This window comes from Hydra viridissima, unplaced genomic scaffold, assembly GCF_058129835.1.
Source record: "Hydra viridissima isolate aposymbiotic clone 2 unplaced genomic scaffold, HvirCarnegie_v1 scaffold_4, whole genome shotgun sequence".
Taxonomy (NCBI): domain Eukaryota; kingdom Metazoa; phylum Cnidaria; class Hydrozoa; order Anthoathecata; family Hydridae; genus Hydra; species Hydra viridissima.
The window spans coordinates 19,030,311-19,046,980 of record NW_028324303.1 but is presented as its reverse complement, the minus strand read 5'-3'; the positions used below and the strand labels follow the sequence as shown (position 1 = coordinate 19,046,980).

Sequence of the window (16,670 nt, the reverse complement as noted above, 5' to 3'; positions counted from 1 at the left end):
AGGAAGTCTAAATAATTCCCCATAAAAAAACATTGAAATTTAATCAAAATTTGAAAGTAAGATATGATAAACTTTGTTTTATTTTGTTAAAATATAGTAGTACATACGAAGTGTCTATTTTTACTTTGTTTATAAACTTTTTAAGTGAAATATGGTTAAACTTAGATAACAAAAATTGTTATTGCTACAGGTTGTTCGAAGTAGTAAAAGAAAAGATAAATTTTTGAAATATTATTTTAATAACTTGATATTGTTGTAAAATTTGAAATATCAATTATTTAAAATGTCCGATAGAATTTTTATAGTAAAAAACTTTGTCATTTTTTGGGAAAAGGCTAGTTTTCGTGAGGGAGTCAAATTTTTTTTTGTGAAATAAAAGATTCTTTTTCTTATTTAGTTTAGAAGTTTGATCTTATAAGTCAGTGAATGGAAATCTGGAACTTCTTTGAAGAAGAGGCGACTTAAAATGCAGCTGGTGAAAAAGTCGTCCAAGCAAATTGCAAGCTCTGTCCGGCAGTTGCTAATGTTGCAGATCATAATACTTCTGGGATGAGGTCCCATCTTTTTAGAAAGCATACAGTTGAATTTGCCCAGATTGAACAAGTCAGAGAAGAAGAGGAAGGCTGATGTTGCTTTTAATGAGTTTGAAAAGATATTTTAGGACAGTTATGAAAAAAAAGTTTTAAATTGAGTATTTCTATATTTAGAATGTTCAAAGTTTAAATTCTACATTGTATTGCAGGCTTTAGCCGCTTTACAGTGTGTACATTGTAATGTAAAAATTTTACAACTTTTTTTTCATTTTACAGATATACGACGAGGATGAGTCATAAGAAAAGGATCAAGGAGTCAAGGTTCCTCTGGTCATGGGCAGAAGAGTAAAGTCAAGAAAACTGGGTAGTCAACCAAAGGGCAATCAGAACAAAAAGATTGATGCTTGGTTAAAATACAAACCACAAGATTGAGATCAACTTCGAGGTATTTTGGATATTGCAAAGTTCTTAGCCAGATGCAACTTACCATTTAACCTTGTTGGGCATAAAGGCTTCCAGGATCTGATTTCTTATTTCAACCCAAAGATGCTGATCAAATCTGCCACAACATACTCTCGTTTTAAGTAAGATATATAATTTATTGTACTTTTGGCTAAAAAAATAATTTTGGGAAGGTTTCATTAGATTTAAGAGGGAAACAAATTTAAAGAATTTGTATGAGTTTTAAATGAAACTTAAAATTCCAAACGCCTTAATCTTAATTGAAATAAAAATAACGCCGTAAGTCCCCTGACGCCATTATTACATAATTGCTGTTTCATAGTAAGTTAGTACGTCCCTTTTTAGTTTGAAAATGGTTACTTTCTAGACCTGTCCGCGCCAATATATTTTGTTAGTTTTTTTAAATAACTATATATTGTGTAAACAGCAGTTTTTTTATTTGCTTTTTCTTCTTTTAGGTTGCCATTTGGTTTACAAAAACGTGAAGGCAGCAGTGGATCTAGTTCTGGAAAAAGAGTTGCAAAAAAGTCCAGGACTCACCATTTCTTTTGACATGTGGAAAAGTCGGAATAATAACGCCTATCAAGCTATCACCCTCCACTTCATCAATGAAGACTTCAACCACCAGATGTTTGTTATTGGTGTGTCACCCATTCTGGACGCCATACTGCAGAAGCTATTGCCATCAGACTGGATCAGTAAGAAAGTTTTTATAGAAGATTTTTTAACTTATTATAATAGTACTTCTACTAATACTTTAGCTTACTATTACTAAGTATTTTTATACAATATAACATACTAGTGATATTACCCGTTACATGTAATATTTGTTATACCTTTAGTTATAATTTTATAATATGATATTATATTTAAATGTATTAAATTGTTATATGCAAATTTTAATTTACATAATATTTATACTTATTATTATTATTTTTTTATTTTAGAAACGTCTCAGAGATTCCCGCAATTGCCGGACAAAGCTATGTTGTTTGTGTTCATGACTCAGCTTTAAACCTGAAGGCAGCCATGCCTAAATGCAAGTTTGTTGACGAGTCTCTGCTCTGTGCTTAGCACCATTGGATCTTGGTTGTGGAAGGTGCTATTTAAGAAGCCAAGTTAGTTGAAGGTTTGGATATGGTGTCAGCCGTTAAAAAAGCCACAGAACTGTTATCTCTATGCCACAAGTCCTCTTTGTCAGAACAGCGAATCAAGAAGGAGATTCAAAACATGTAGGATGATAACGACACAGTTGACAAGGAGGAATTAAAGTATGTGAAAATTATCTCGCCTGTCAATACCCGCTGGAACTCCACATTAATGATGATGGACAGTATTGTAAGGATGAGAAGACCTTTGAGCTCAATCAGGGATAATCCAGGTTCTGACCCTAACAAATTTGCACCCGCTATTCCCAGTGAGGATGAGTTTTACATCTTCGACGAAATTTTGCCAATTTTAAGGAAAATCTCGGACATTTCGGAAAGCTTCTCTGCTGACAAGAAAGTTTCCATTCACAGAGTTATCTTTCATCTGTATGGATTGAATTACCGACTTCTGCAAGCTATACGTGGTGGCCTGTCTCTTACTGCTGAGATGTTTTATCTAAAACTATTTAAAGCTATTGATTTCAGGTTTCGATAATCTGGAGCAACCAACTTGCACTATTTAGTCCCCAATTTACTGAATCCTTTGTACAACGGCTTGGCTTTGAAAAATAATGGTGGATTTGATGAGGCCTATGACGCTCTTATTGCCAATTCTCTGAACCATCATCAATAGATTTAGACAACACAAGAGATGGAATCCAGGCTGCTAGGAGAGGCAAGATCTCAAGATTTCCAACCTGATGACGACCCTTTTTTTTATTTGGCTAGTGACCTCCTAGTTAGAGTTACCTCCAGCTGATCAGTCTTCCATTACTACTGAATGGGAAATGTACCTCAAGGTACCTGCAGTCACTGGATTGGATGTCTTGGACTTCTAGAGGACCAACAAACACAAGTTTCCATTGTTTGCAGAATCTGCAAGAAAATGGCTTTGTATGCCTGCATCTGGTGCTTCGTCAGAGAGAGTTTTTAGGTACCATTGTCTCCTACAAACGAACCAAGTTGCAACCAGAACAAGTAGAGAAACTCCTGTATATCCAGCAAAACTATGGCAAAGTTAAGATCAAGAAATGGTTGCTCACTTCTGCTGAAGAACAAGCCGACGAAGCTGCTGCCGTTGAAGGACCTGCCTCTCTGTCTCCTGCAGCCTCTCGTGCTAGTACTCAAAATGTGGTTGATCTGGCAGTTGAAGACAATTATTTGTTTGGAACTTTAGACAAAAGAAAAAGTTCATAAATTTATTATGAATTTACATTTCCTTAAGTTAAATAAATTATGAAATAGAATAATTTACTATTTCATACCGTTTCATATCGGTGTTTATCGGTTACTCTCGTTTGAAAAATTGAAGCAACACTGTTCTCCAAACTGACCGCCAGGTTGACCGCCTCTCACTACTCCTGATTTTTTTACATTTAACCAATCATATGCATTAGTAAACACCATATATGTTATCAGAAAAATCTTAACTAAGTGCTAAATATGCATACTTCTGAAATTAAAACGCATAATTTTTGACTTTTTTTCTTCCAAATATTTAATAGTCAGCCATTATAGTAATTAAAATAAACCCACTTTTATTTATTAATTTCATTTACAAAAAAACCGTAATAAAATTACATTTGTATCACAAATGATATTAACGTTAATCAAAACGACATCTTGACTCGACTTGAAGATTTATAATATATATATATATATATATATATATATATATATATATATATATATATATATATATATATATATATATATATATATATATATATATATATATTAAGTACTAGTTAAGAAAATATTTTTGCATTCAATACTGCTGAATCAGGTGCCACTAGATTAATAAGAACTGCATGTAAAGCTTTTCATGTAAGGGGAAGTGATGAAGCTGGAGTTGCTGGGTATTTTAATGCATTTCTTGCTGGTAAAGGACAAAGTAAATGTATGCTTGCACCCTTTGTTAGTAACAGATTTAATATATTATATTATAATGCTGCAGCTTTGTATTTTCATTCAAAAGATATTTTAGAGTTTCTTCAAAATTGGCCAAATCAAAATAATCTTTTACTTGCAGTTAAAGAAGATATTAGCAACAAATTATATTTAGCAGAAGTGCGGGCTCTTGGAATAATTGATAAAATAATTACAGGTCCACTTTGGCTGATAATTGAATCACAAAAGAGTATTCTTGATATGAATCCATTTTTGTTAACCCTAAAAATGAAACTTTCAGATTTGTGTAAAAATGCATCATCGATTATGATCTCGAAAACACCTATATTCAGTCCAAGTGATGTTAATATTCATAAAGATATTTTGTATGATAAATTATTTGAAGAGGCTAATGACACTGATTTAAATATTTTAACACAGCAGACATTAGAAGTAATTTGTCATTCTTTGTTAGTTGTTCTGGAAAGACAATCTGCTGATCAACTTCCTGGAGGTAAATATTGGCATCCTTCTGATAATATAAGTAAGGCTGCAGAGAATGTTCCAACAACAAACAAAGCATCAGAAAGTGACTTTGCGGTATTGGATCTTTTAATTCTCACAAAGCCAAATGCCAAAATACAAACTATACAAGCTTATACTATGTGGTATAAAAACAAAACACTAGACTGGTTGGATAAAAAGACTTTAGATGAGCGTGACTCATTGCTAAAAAAAAGCTTCAACAAACTTTAATAAAATGAAAGATAAATATAAACAACGTCATTTAGAATTAAAGTTTAAAATGAGTGAAAGGTTGTCTGAAAAGCATAAAGCTAAAAAAAGAGCTGAAGACAAAGCCTTCTTAAAAAAAGCTAAATCGATTAATGAGTTGTTAAAAGTGAGGACGAAGGTGTGGTTGACCTCAAAAGAAGCAGATGATGAATATGTTTTGTTGACACATTTAAAAGCAAAAAAATATTAAGAGCACAGTTGGATTTTTATAGGTATGTTATGGAAGTTAAATGTGAACCTAAATATTTTTACAAAACTAAAATGCATGGTAGTAAGCGAATAAACTTAACAAACTATGAGTTGCTCAGTAATTTACAATCAGTTATTAGAACAAGGACTTTTCCAGAGCCCATTGAGAGAAGAGTTATTCTTATTGAAAGAAAAGAACGAGATATTTTGATTGCAAAAGAGAAAGAAGAGTTAAGTGAAAAATTAAAGAATGCAAGACTGTCTCAATTAGCAAATCAACAAAAAACAAACATCTTGGCTGTCATTCTAAATGATGTTAATTATCTTGTTGGGAAAATTATTCAACATAAAATAATGAAAATCGACACTAAAAAATACTTTTGGTGTACAGGTGAAGTTCTTCGAGTAAACAAGTCAACTCCTAACTTAAAAAAAACTTTGTTTGAAGTGGTCTATGAGACTGAGGAAAATCAAGTATGGACTTTTCCATTGCTTGTTGACCTTGAAAAAGGAAAGGTTATACTTTTGTAAAAAGCCTATTTTACAATTTATTTGAAATAATTACTAGTTATATATATTATTAGTAATATTTTTTTAGAAATATATTACATATATTATAAATTATATATTATTATTATAAATTAGTTGTATATATTAATCTATAATATCTATATCTATAACGTTTATAGTTGTTATAACTTATCGTATAGTTATTATATATCATTAGTAATATTATATTATAAATATGTTATAAATTATATAATATTATTATAAATTGGTCGTATATATTAATCTATATTATTTATATTGTTTAAATATATATATATATATATATATATACATATATATTTATATATTTAGATATATATATATATATATATATATATATATATATATATATATATATATATATATCATATATGTAAAGATATATATCGTTTATATTGATCTATAATATTTATAATATCGTATCTATAATATTTAAGAAAATTTAAAATTGGGCAACCTTGTGTTTTATTTTTTCACAATTTAATATTGTAATAGAGATATGACTATATTAATGTGTAATGTGTCTATGACTATATTAATGAATATATATATTTTTCTGCTATATATATTTTTTCTGTATATATAATTTTTCTCTATATATATTTTTTCTAAAGATTAGTTGTGAACTGAAAGTTGTTTTATTTGTATATTGTTTAATGATAACAGATAGATTATTGCCTAAAGTCGTAAAATTTTAACGCTAAAAAAAAATGTTAAAAAAAAACTAAAATAAAAAAACGCGTTTTTTTGTCTAAAAATTTGTCAAATTAGGTAGTATAAAAATGCAAATTTCTTGACAACCAGAAGTGCTACAAAGTTGGTTAAACCCATTTTAAAACAAGATTAATATTTTGAATGCAATAAAAATAAAATTAATTTAGCTTAATTATATTACGAGATCATAAAATGGACTGAAGTGCCTAATATATTTTTTTAAGTTCTTCCGAAACCCAAGGCATAGAGAAGCTGCTGGACAATCCAAAAAAATCATTTAACACTAAGATGATTTTTAGGATAGTCAAAATGCACATTAATCATTTTCCCCTGTTCGAGAATGCACAATAATTTTAACAATGTGCGAAAAAGATGAAATTTTTTTCAATTGTCGTCAGACTTTGAGCTGCAGGATCCAATTCATCTATAGGAGGCTCAAAATTGTCCATTTGGATCATGACAATTTGTTTAAGAAAATGAGCTGATAAGAATCAGAATGGTGTAAGTTTAGCTCAAATAATAGCGATAAAAACATTACAAGATATGAATATTAATTTAAAATTAATTTAAACAAGAAAATTAATTAGTTTTCAAACAAAGCCAAATTTTTTTTACAATAATTCTCATGCTTAACTACTAATTTAAAAAATTTTTTAATCATTTTTATCAAAATGATAATAACGGTATTATGCTAAATAAAGTTTTATAATATATATTTTCGGTAGCAATTTGAACCGAAAATCCGGCAGGAACCAAAATCTTAAGTATAGCCGAAACCGGAACTGGAAATTCGTTTCCGGTCATAATTTTGACTGGAAACCGGACCCGAAACGAAATTCGGTCGATCACTATTGTGGATTAATCACTAATTTCAAATAATTGGTATTTGTCATATAATTTATCTACCTTTAAGTTCTTAACTACCCATTGCTGTGTGCTAGAACCTTAATACACAATAACATGGAAGGCAGCTGAGTATCTTTTTAAGATGAAATATTTTTTATGCATTATTTTTTCATATATTTGCTATAAAATCATAAACTCTGCATGAACTATTTGCTGAGCGCTGTGAGTAGACAAAACTCAGAGGTTTCTTCTAGAGTTATTTGGTTGGTGGAAAGTTTATATATATATATATATATATATATATATATATATATATATATATATATATATATATATATATATAAACTTTCCACCAACCAAATAACTATATATATATATATATATATATATAAATATATATATATATATATATATATATATATATATATATATATATATATATATATATATATATATATATATATATATATATATATATATATTAGAGAGGGTCAATTTTTTTTTTTTTTTTTTAATAAAACATGGAAATAAAGTTGCATTTTGTTGTCTCCATTAATGATATTTAAAAGAAATGTAGTAAAAGTTTGATTTAGTTTTGCCAACTTTAACTTGAAATTTACTTTATCAGCTCAAAATTATACTATTTTACAAAAATCGTATAATTGCAGGATAAAAGCATTAAGATTTAGATTTTTTGATGATTCATGTTAATAATCTTTCTACAGAAATGTATAATGTTTAACGTTTAATGTTTAACGTTTAACATCGTTTCGTCATTAGTTACTAGGCTTTGAAAGAGCGCGTTTTTCCGTTGCACGTGGCCATTGCAGAAAGGTCTCTTAAGCGATTTAAAACTTTTTTCCTTTTGGAATTAAAGTAATAATGAGTAATAGTGTTGTTGTTTAACTGAAAAACTGGAAAAAAGTTTATTTTATTTTTATTTTTGATTCTTGTTTTGTATCCTTGCAAGTTGGGCAAACCCATGATTATTTGGGTGCATGTTTTGTACTGACACACGACATGTGGAACCATTCAATTTTGCAGTTTGGACTATCACATTCAATCACTGGATAAAAACTTGGTTTCTGGCAAAGACAGTATTTTTTCTCTTCTAAATCATTTTTTGGGTCTTTCTTTCTGCATAATAGTTCTGGAAGTATCACCTATAAAAACACTATTAAATTTTTCCAGTAATGTTTTACAAAAATTTTCATCTCTTTCGACTCTCAATAAAAATGTATCTCCTTTTTTATGTCCATTACTCCATACAAAAAAGTCACAATTAGTTCTACCTGTTACATACATCTAATGTTGCAATTGATAGTAATATTTAAGTTCTTTTAATATGTTGCCATAAATATCAATTGGAGTTCCTTTATCCTCTTTCCATCCATCAAGACCATTCCTAAATTTAAATGGGCATTTAATTTCTAAAACTCCTGCGCCATGTCATTTACATTCAACAAAGCCATCAGGACTTGCTCCTAAAAATGGATTTTCAATATTAATGTACAATCCAGCACCAGTCAAGTGAAAATCTTTGTGCTCTGCTGCTAATAAAGTGTTGAAGCACTTCCTGGCGTGTTCCTCGTTTTTTTACCGTAGTTTAAAGCAGGTAAGTTTGGGAATTGTTTATACTTCATTATTTCATAAATAAAATTTAATGATGGGTTTTCAATATTAGTGCAAAATGCTTGTTTTGATATTGAACTGTAATAGATCTTACTTTGTCTCATAGTAACCACAGCAAGTTGTTCAAATTGTTTTTAATAATTAAATTTTTTATACTCACTAAAACGCTCTTTTGAAATATTTTTAACTTCATCTAAAGAGTTATTAACAATTGATGGATCGTATAAATAGGTTAAGGGCTCTGGCAAATTTGTGCGGTCATCTTCATCAGCTGAATCTGTTTCACTATTATAACTAGTACTTGATAACCAGCTTATACATGTAAACACTGCTGCTTTTGGTGAAATCTTAAAAAGAGACTCTAAATCTTTTTTATCTCTTTGTGAAATCGGGGCACTGTGGTGTGTTGTGAATCTTTTAAGCATGTAATTAGCTGGTGACTCTACACATGGCACTTTTGCATTATGTTTTGACCGCTTGAGGTTCATTTACTTGAATGGGGACTGGTTCAGACTTAGTTCTTGATTTGTTCCAATTGCACAGTTTATTTGTGCATGCTGTTTCCTCATTTAGTTCCAGTTGAACACAAGCTTATAATTTGAACAATAGAGCAGCAAGATGGCTACAGGCTGATCCAAGTACGGCCATACAGGAGCAATAACCGGTCAAAATTCAGCTCTTTTTATGAAGTGCAACACAAACGCTGTAGTCCTGGTGTCTTTGTCCTTGCCGCTGACTTGGCAGAACCTATGAACAACCATAATTTAAAAAAAAAAGTAAATAGTTACTAAATAATTTCTTTAATACATTACCTTAGTTTTCAAGAAACAGTAGTCAGTGTTTTTGATTTTATGATAAAAAAACATCATGAACACCAGAAACAAAGAAGTTGTATGCTTCTAAAGACTTATATGCTCTTATATTCTCTCTGGTGAATCGACTAGGTGTGTCAATAAGGAAGAGTTGTATATCACCAAGTAATATATTAGGGAGCAGTGTCACATTGTTTTGCCAGTCATCAATTGATAATGGATCTGGCAAGACCGATCCGTTTCCAAGAGTTAATTTTTCTTTGTATTTTACTTGCTCTTCTTTGTTAAGAGTTAGAAAATATTTTGATTTACTCCACATAATAAATTTTTTTGAAGCTATTTAAATAATATATATCAAATTTATTATAGTATAATAAATTATCATACTAAATAATAAATAAAATACACTAAATTTAAATTTTATATAATCAGAATGAAACTCAAATTATGCGGTTGTTTATGCTTATTTTCTATACAGCTGAAAACGCGTTGGACTGCGGAAAAAAAACAAAACGCGTCATCACGCAACCCGTCTATGATACCATGGGCCTATCCACTGATCTTAAAATATAACTGGATTGCGTATTCAATTGTCTTTTTCAAAAAAATTTGAAGCCAAAATTGGCCTCCCAAAATGGCGGCGATCGGAGCTCTTAGCGGTGATCGATATACATTTTATAAGGCTTTTAACAGAAATATGAATGAAAATAGAGTTTTGAAAGAAAAACAAGACTATGAAACAAAGTTTTAAAAATTTTAAAGAAATGAAATGATTTCTAAAAAAATCAGACAATTAAAGTAACTATTTAGATACTAAGGTACAAAATATTCGATATACTTTTTAAGTGCAATTTACGATTAAAAAATATTTATGCATAATCTATGTACCTTTTAGTTCTTAGTTACCCAATGCAGTGTGCTAGAAGGTTAATAACATAACTGTATGGTAAGCGGCAGTGGTGTCTACTTATAATTTTGACAAATTTTATATTTTCAATTTTTGTAGCTAGATACCAGATATGTACATGCTGCATGAACTATTAGCTGAGTGCTGTGAGTACACACAACTCAGGGGTTCCTTCTAGGATTATTTAATACATATATGTAATTAATGGATAAAGTATTTAATAAAAATATTAAATACAAAATATTATTTTTTAATATATGTTATTTTACTTATATATTATTCTTTGTAATATTCCAGCTCTCAATGATTGAGTCAATTGTTTTTGAGTTGTTATTCAAAACGAATTATTAAGGGAATTTTTTGATAACATATATTTTGTATGTTATCAAATATTATCAACATTATGTATCTTATTAAAAAACATATGATACTTAAATTTACAATAAACTATCTGCATTAAATGTCGGAATGCATTGTAATTTTTTATCATTTCAAACAAACCAGTTTTTTAAAATTCAAAGACAGAGGAGGGTTAATTAAACCAACCAAAAGTGTTGTAATCATACGCGAAGAAACTAAAATGTTTATAAAGGTTGCTTGCCTCAATAAATGGCCACCTTCCAAATGAAATAGGAATTCAAAATGCCATTTCTAGTGCTGTTTTAAGATCAGTTGATTACTCAAAAATGTTTTATGAACAAACTTCTCATATGTTTGACTCAAATATAACTGAAAGCCATTTATTTGCACTGATTAAACTTATTTCAGAAAATTATGCAAAAATACGTTTTTCTCACATGGGTAAAGTTAAAACTGCCAAAATAACTGGAAAAAAGCTTCGCAAGCAATTAGCAAAAGTTATCATATTAAAATATTTTTATAATATATGATATATATATTTATATATATATATATATATATATATATATATATATATATATATATATATATATATATATATAATGTATATATATATATATATACATATATATATAATAACTCTGGAAGGAACCTCTGAGTTGTGTGTAATCACTGCGCTCAGCTAATAGTTCATGCAGCATTTATAATTTTGTAGTGCCTATCTGATAAACTAATGGCTAAAAAATATTTTATGTTAAAAAAAAAATCAGCTGCCTTCCATGCTGTTGTGTTATTAACCTTCTAGCATACAGCATTGGGTTGTTAAGAACTAAAAGGTACATAAGTTATATAACAAATGCTAGCTACCATAGTGTGACCTAACACAGTCTTATGCTTTAAGAAAGTTCTAATTTAAGAAATGAAAATTTCGTATATATAATATAAACATTTGGGGAAAATAACTTAGCTAATTTAACAAGATATCTAGTTAGTTAAAATAACTTTATTTTTTTTTCTAAATGTTTATTTTGTATATACAAAATTTGTTATTTCTTAAATTAGGACCTTCTTAAAGCATAGGACTTTGATAGGTCACTTATTTGAAATTTGAGATTTCTGCACAACCAAACAAATACTATTTCTTCACTATCATTAAACAAAATAAGTTTTAGCAAATTAAAATTAAAATTTGTACTTAGTTTTACTGAGAATTTTTATTTTATTATTTTTATTCTAAAAAACGAAAAACAGAAAGTTAATATAGAACAACTTATTGCAAGAATATGTTTTGTTGAATAAAAAATATATATATATATTTGAAATTATGTAAATATGTAATATTCCGTTATTTTATGAAAAAAAATTTTATGTTAAAAAAAAAAAACTAGATTTTTATTAGAAACTTATATATTTATCAAGATTTGAGCTTAAGAAATAACACTTGATTATCATCAATTTCTTAATTTTCATATCACCATTCCTCGATTCCGCCGCCATCTTGGGAGGCCAAAACTGGCTTCAAAAAATATTTCGGATAAGTTATCCAGTTATATTTTAAGATCAGTGGGCCTATCTTATAAAGCTGAAAAATACGGAATTTATGAAAACAAGCAGCTTTTTCCTTACGCAAAAAAAATTTCCGCGAGCTACAATCCTAAAAGCCAAATTTTTTAATAAATTATTCAAAATTTCTCACGCAAATAATTCTACTGCAAGTTCTAAATTTCGTGTAATAACGCAACAATTTAACCAAAGAATGATTTTGCAAAGTGATGTGTGCAAAGGTTCGTGATTTTTTCTTCAAACCACAGATGTCTGCTTTTGTATCGAAAAACGTAGAGCTACATAATTTCACTGAATATTAAGTGTTTCAACAATATTTTTTACATTTTTCTATAAGTAAGCATTGAGTGAGAAGTATTATTTAACTTTGAAATATTTAAAAATCCAACTTGAAGTAGCAACTTTTATCAAAATAGTAATATATAGTAGAGCAAACTTACGATTGATTGCAATATAAGACATGAAAGACCTAACAACAGGCGCCCGTTACTCTACAAAACAAAAGGTTGAAAGCTGTTGTATTTACAAAAATGAATCAAAAAACTTTTATTACAAAAGAATTTAGCATTCAACCCCTTGTTTTGTAGAATGACAAACCCCTATTCAAACACTGTGATTATGTGGTGATCGGAAGAATATAATTCAAAATTATTTTGTTGTAATTTTGCATATGAAGGGACATGCCGATCCTATAATCATTCGTGGTTGTAATGTCTGGGAGTTTTTATGTGCCAAATTACCATAAGTGTTCCGTATACAGCACATTTATGGCGACTATTAAAAACTAATTTTTCTATTTTTAACAGCTTTAACTTGTATAAATAGAGTAAAAATTTTATTTGTAACATGTTGATTTAAAAGTAGTAAATGCAAATGGTGTTGATCTTCAAAATATATTATTTGTGATCACCTTTGGATCATATGGTTTTTATCTATATATAAACTTATATAAAAGGAGCAAATGAGCTAAAGAAAAGTGTTATAATTTTTCAAACATTAGTAGGGAAGAGGTTAAATATTCATTAAATAACAAACTATTATTTGTTTACTGCATGGAAATTTAGATTGCGATGTAATAATTAGGGAATTAGCATTTACTGGAAAAATTGTTTTATTGCTTCATTTCAGATAACTTAGACAATTTAATAAAAATCTTACTAATATTAGTTACACTCTTTTAAATTTAAAAATAAATTGTATTACTTCCAAATTGGAAGAAAACAGCAAAAATAAAATTGATATTATCATAAGTATAGAATAAACCATGTTTCAACCTGGTATTAAAAAAATCTAATTTGTAAAGTTTGTCATTTAGCAAAAGAACAGTCTCTTCTCCACTAATGGTGGATATTTCATAAACTGGCAAATTTTAATGCAAACACACTAAATTTTATCTATGTTTATATGTGCTCACGTGATTAAATCTTCATCATTGTAACAGATCTGAAATTTCTATAAAGCTCAATAAACATTTAGTATTCTAAAAATGGCAGCTTATTCATCAAATAAAGACTTACAAATGGGAATGTTTGAGGAACTAGAATTACAAGAGTGACAGCCTCGTGAGTTCAATTAAAGAAAATTTGATGATAATATTGATGACAAGACATTTTATGAACATTACAGAGTTCCTCGACAAGTTGCAAACTTACTAGAGAAGTAACTGAATGATCGTTTAAAGCCTAAAACTGGTTGAAACAAGAGCCTGTCAGCCAAAGATCAAATCAAAGTTTTTTTACATTTTTTTGGGACCAATACATTCTACGATGCTGTCTGAGACTGTCACAAGATTAGTACTGACACTGTATTTAGGTGAAATGTATTTGTTAGTTATTTATATATACTAAAATTTATGTAATAAAATTATGTTTTAAAAAATCAATTTTAAAAAAGAAATTTTCGTTTGATATTATTGAGCTTGTTTAATAATTTTTATAATAGAGTGGTAAGACTTTCTCCGATTGCTAAAACTCCCAGCCATCATGAAGGCTTGATAAAATAATAACTTGTTAACAAGCCAATAATTACTTGGTAAAATCTATACAAACAATTTTTTTTTATAAAGTTATAATTGAATCATGTATCAAGATCAACTTTTGATCAACATTTTCTGATATGCAAATAATTTTATCTTTTCCAGTATTGTGCACAATGTTTGTGATGTAATCTTTGACTTGAGAGAAAAATACATTCATTGGCCTGAAAATTTTTGTGGACTTGCACAGAAATTTTTTGGAATTGCAAGGATACCAAGTGTGTGTGGTTACATTGATGGCACTCATGTACTGGTAAATCCTACAAGTGCTGATGAAGCCTCTAACAAACTGCTATAAGATTTAAGCTGTGTGTATGGTGAACAGGAACCATACACACAGCTGAAATCTCATGGCAGTTTGTAATCCAGGACTTTATGTTTCATCCAAGGCACCAGGGCGTTGGCATGATTTAAGAGTAAGTATGGGTCTATTTACATGAATCTAGTGTTGCCTACTTGCTTAAAGTTGTAATATCCTGCATTTTGAAAGTCCAAAAACTTCTTTAACTTGTTAAATCACAAAAAATTTGTTTTGACAAAAAGTGACACATAAAACTTAATCGAATCTTACCTTGTATGTTTTTATAAATTACAAAATAATTTTGTAATGTAATGCTCGTATCTCTGCTACAGAGATCCAACTTACCATTTTGAAAATTTTAAAATTTGTTGATTCCAAATATGTCTGCCATGAAATAGGTTGTGTCTTCCTTTTTGAGAGATGGCACCAAACGTACCTCCAAAATATGGGCCCAATCTATAGCATATCTGACATATTTGAAATCAGCAGGCTTTAAGTTTTCCGAAATGGTATGTTGGACCTATGCAGCTGCAAAATTCGCAAATTTATGAGCTTTAAAGTTGAAAATCTTTTTTGATTTGACATTTAGACAAAATTTATTAATCTGCATTTCATTTGTTCAGTTTCATTTATTTTGTTCCACTTCACTTTAAGGTAGTAAACAAAATATAAAAAATAGAAAATGTAAGTTTTTGTTGACTTAAATTTTTTTAATTAAGAATTGAAAATATTAAAACATTTTTAAATGAAATGATTTTAATTATGTTATGTTTCTTAACAGATCCAAAGAAAAGTTCGATTTCAGTAAAGCTTTTATTTTTGATTCAGTAATATCAATACAATAATATCACAAACTTAATATTTATAGTAAAATAGAAAGTTCCTAGAAAGATACAGAACATTCTGGAACGTTATTATATATCTAGAGGGTTCTATGGAAGATTCTCGAATGTTCTGTTGTATTTAGAAAGTTCTAGAATGGACCGTAACATCTCCTCGCCAGCTTGGTTTTACGGAGAGCAAACGTTTTGATTATTCTTTGATAGGCATCTACTAGATCGTCTTTTGACTTGTTTATCTTGACCAGTCGGCTCACACGACAACAAATCGGGCTGTACTATTATTGACTCCTCCACCTCCCCGGAGTTGTAGCGATGCCTGATTTGTTCAATATGACGATGCCAGACTAGACCATCAGGCTCTGTCTTCACTATGACAGATCGAGGACCGCATACTTCAGTGACAATAGCCGTAATCCATTTTGAGTTGTAATCATTACTTGAGCTAAAGTATCTGGCATAAACCAAGTCTCCCACTGAATATTTTACAACTTTGGAAGAGTCCATAGATTGCTTTGATTGTTGTAAATGAACAGGGGATGGTAAAAGCAGATCGATTTGCGCCCGAATTTGTCTGCCATTGAGTAATTCGCTAGGGGACGATCCATTTGCTAAAGGAGTTCGGCGGTAGACCATGAGAAATTCCTGAAGAGCATTCTTAGGAGGTAGGTTTGATTTCTTCATGGCTTTTTTGAAAGTTTGAACTAGTCGTTCGGCAGCACCATTTGTGGCGGGGTGATATGGAGCACCTTTGAGCAGGACAATACCTCGACTATTACACCATTCTAGAAATTCCTGAGAAGTGAATGAGGAATAGTTATCGGTAACTAGAGCATGTGGATAACCGAAGTGTGCAAAATCTTCTTCCAGTAAATCAATGGTAGATTTGGCACTAATAGAAGACGTAGGATGAATACATGGATATTTAGATAGAGCATCAATCATGATAAGCCAATTAGTACCCATGAAATTGATTGCATGATCAAGATGTAGACGACTCCAAGGGCGTTCTGGTAGCATCCATGGATGGACTGCTGGTTTTGATGGAAGGTTCTGATTTTCCGGTAGTACACTGGTGTGCTAGATTAGTGATAG

The 16,670-nt window shown here is 29.6% G+C and overlaps 1 pseudogene; it reads right to left on the bottom strand.

Annotated features, from left to right (window-relative positions):
• Window positions 1–8,052: 8,052 nt before the first annotated feature.
• Window positions 8,053–9,246, bottom strand: LOC149890327 (uncharacterized; annotated as a pseudogene).
• Between the last annotated feature and the right edge of the window lie 7,424 nt (window positions 9,247–16,670).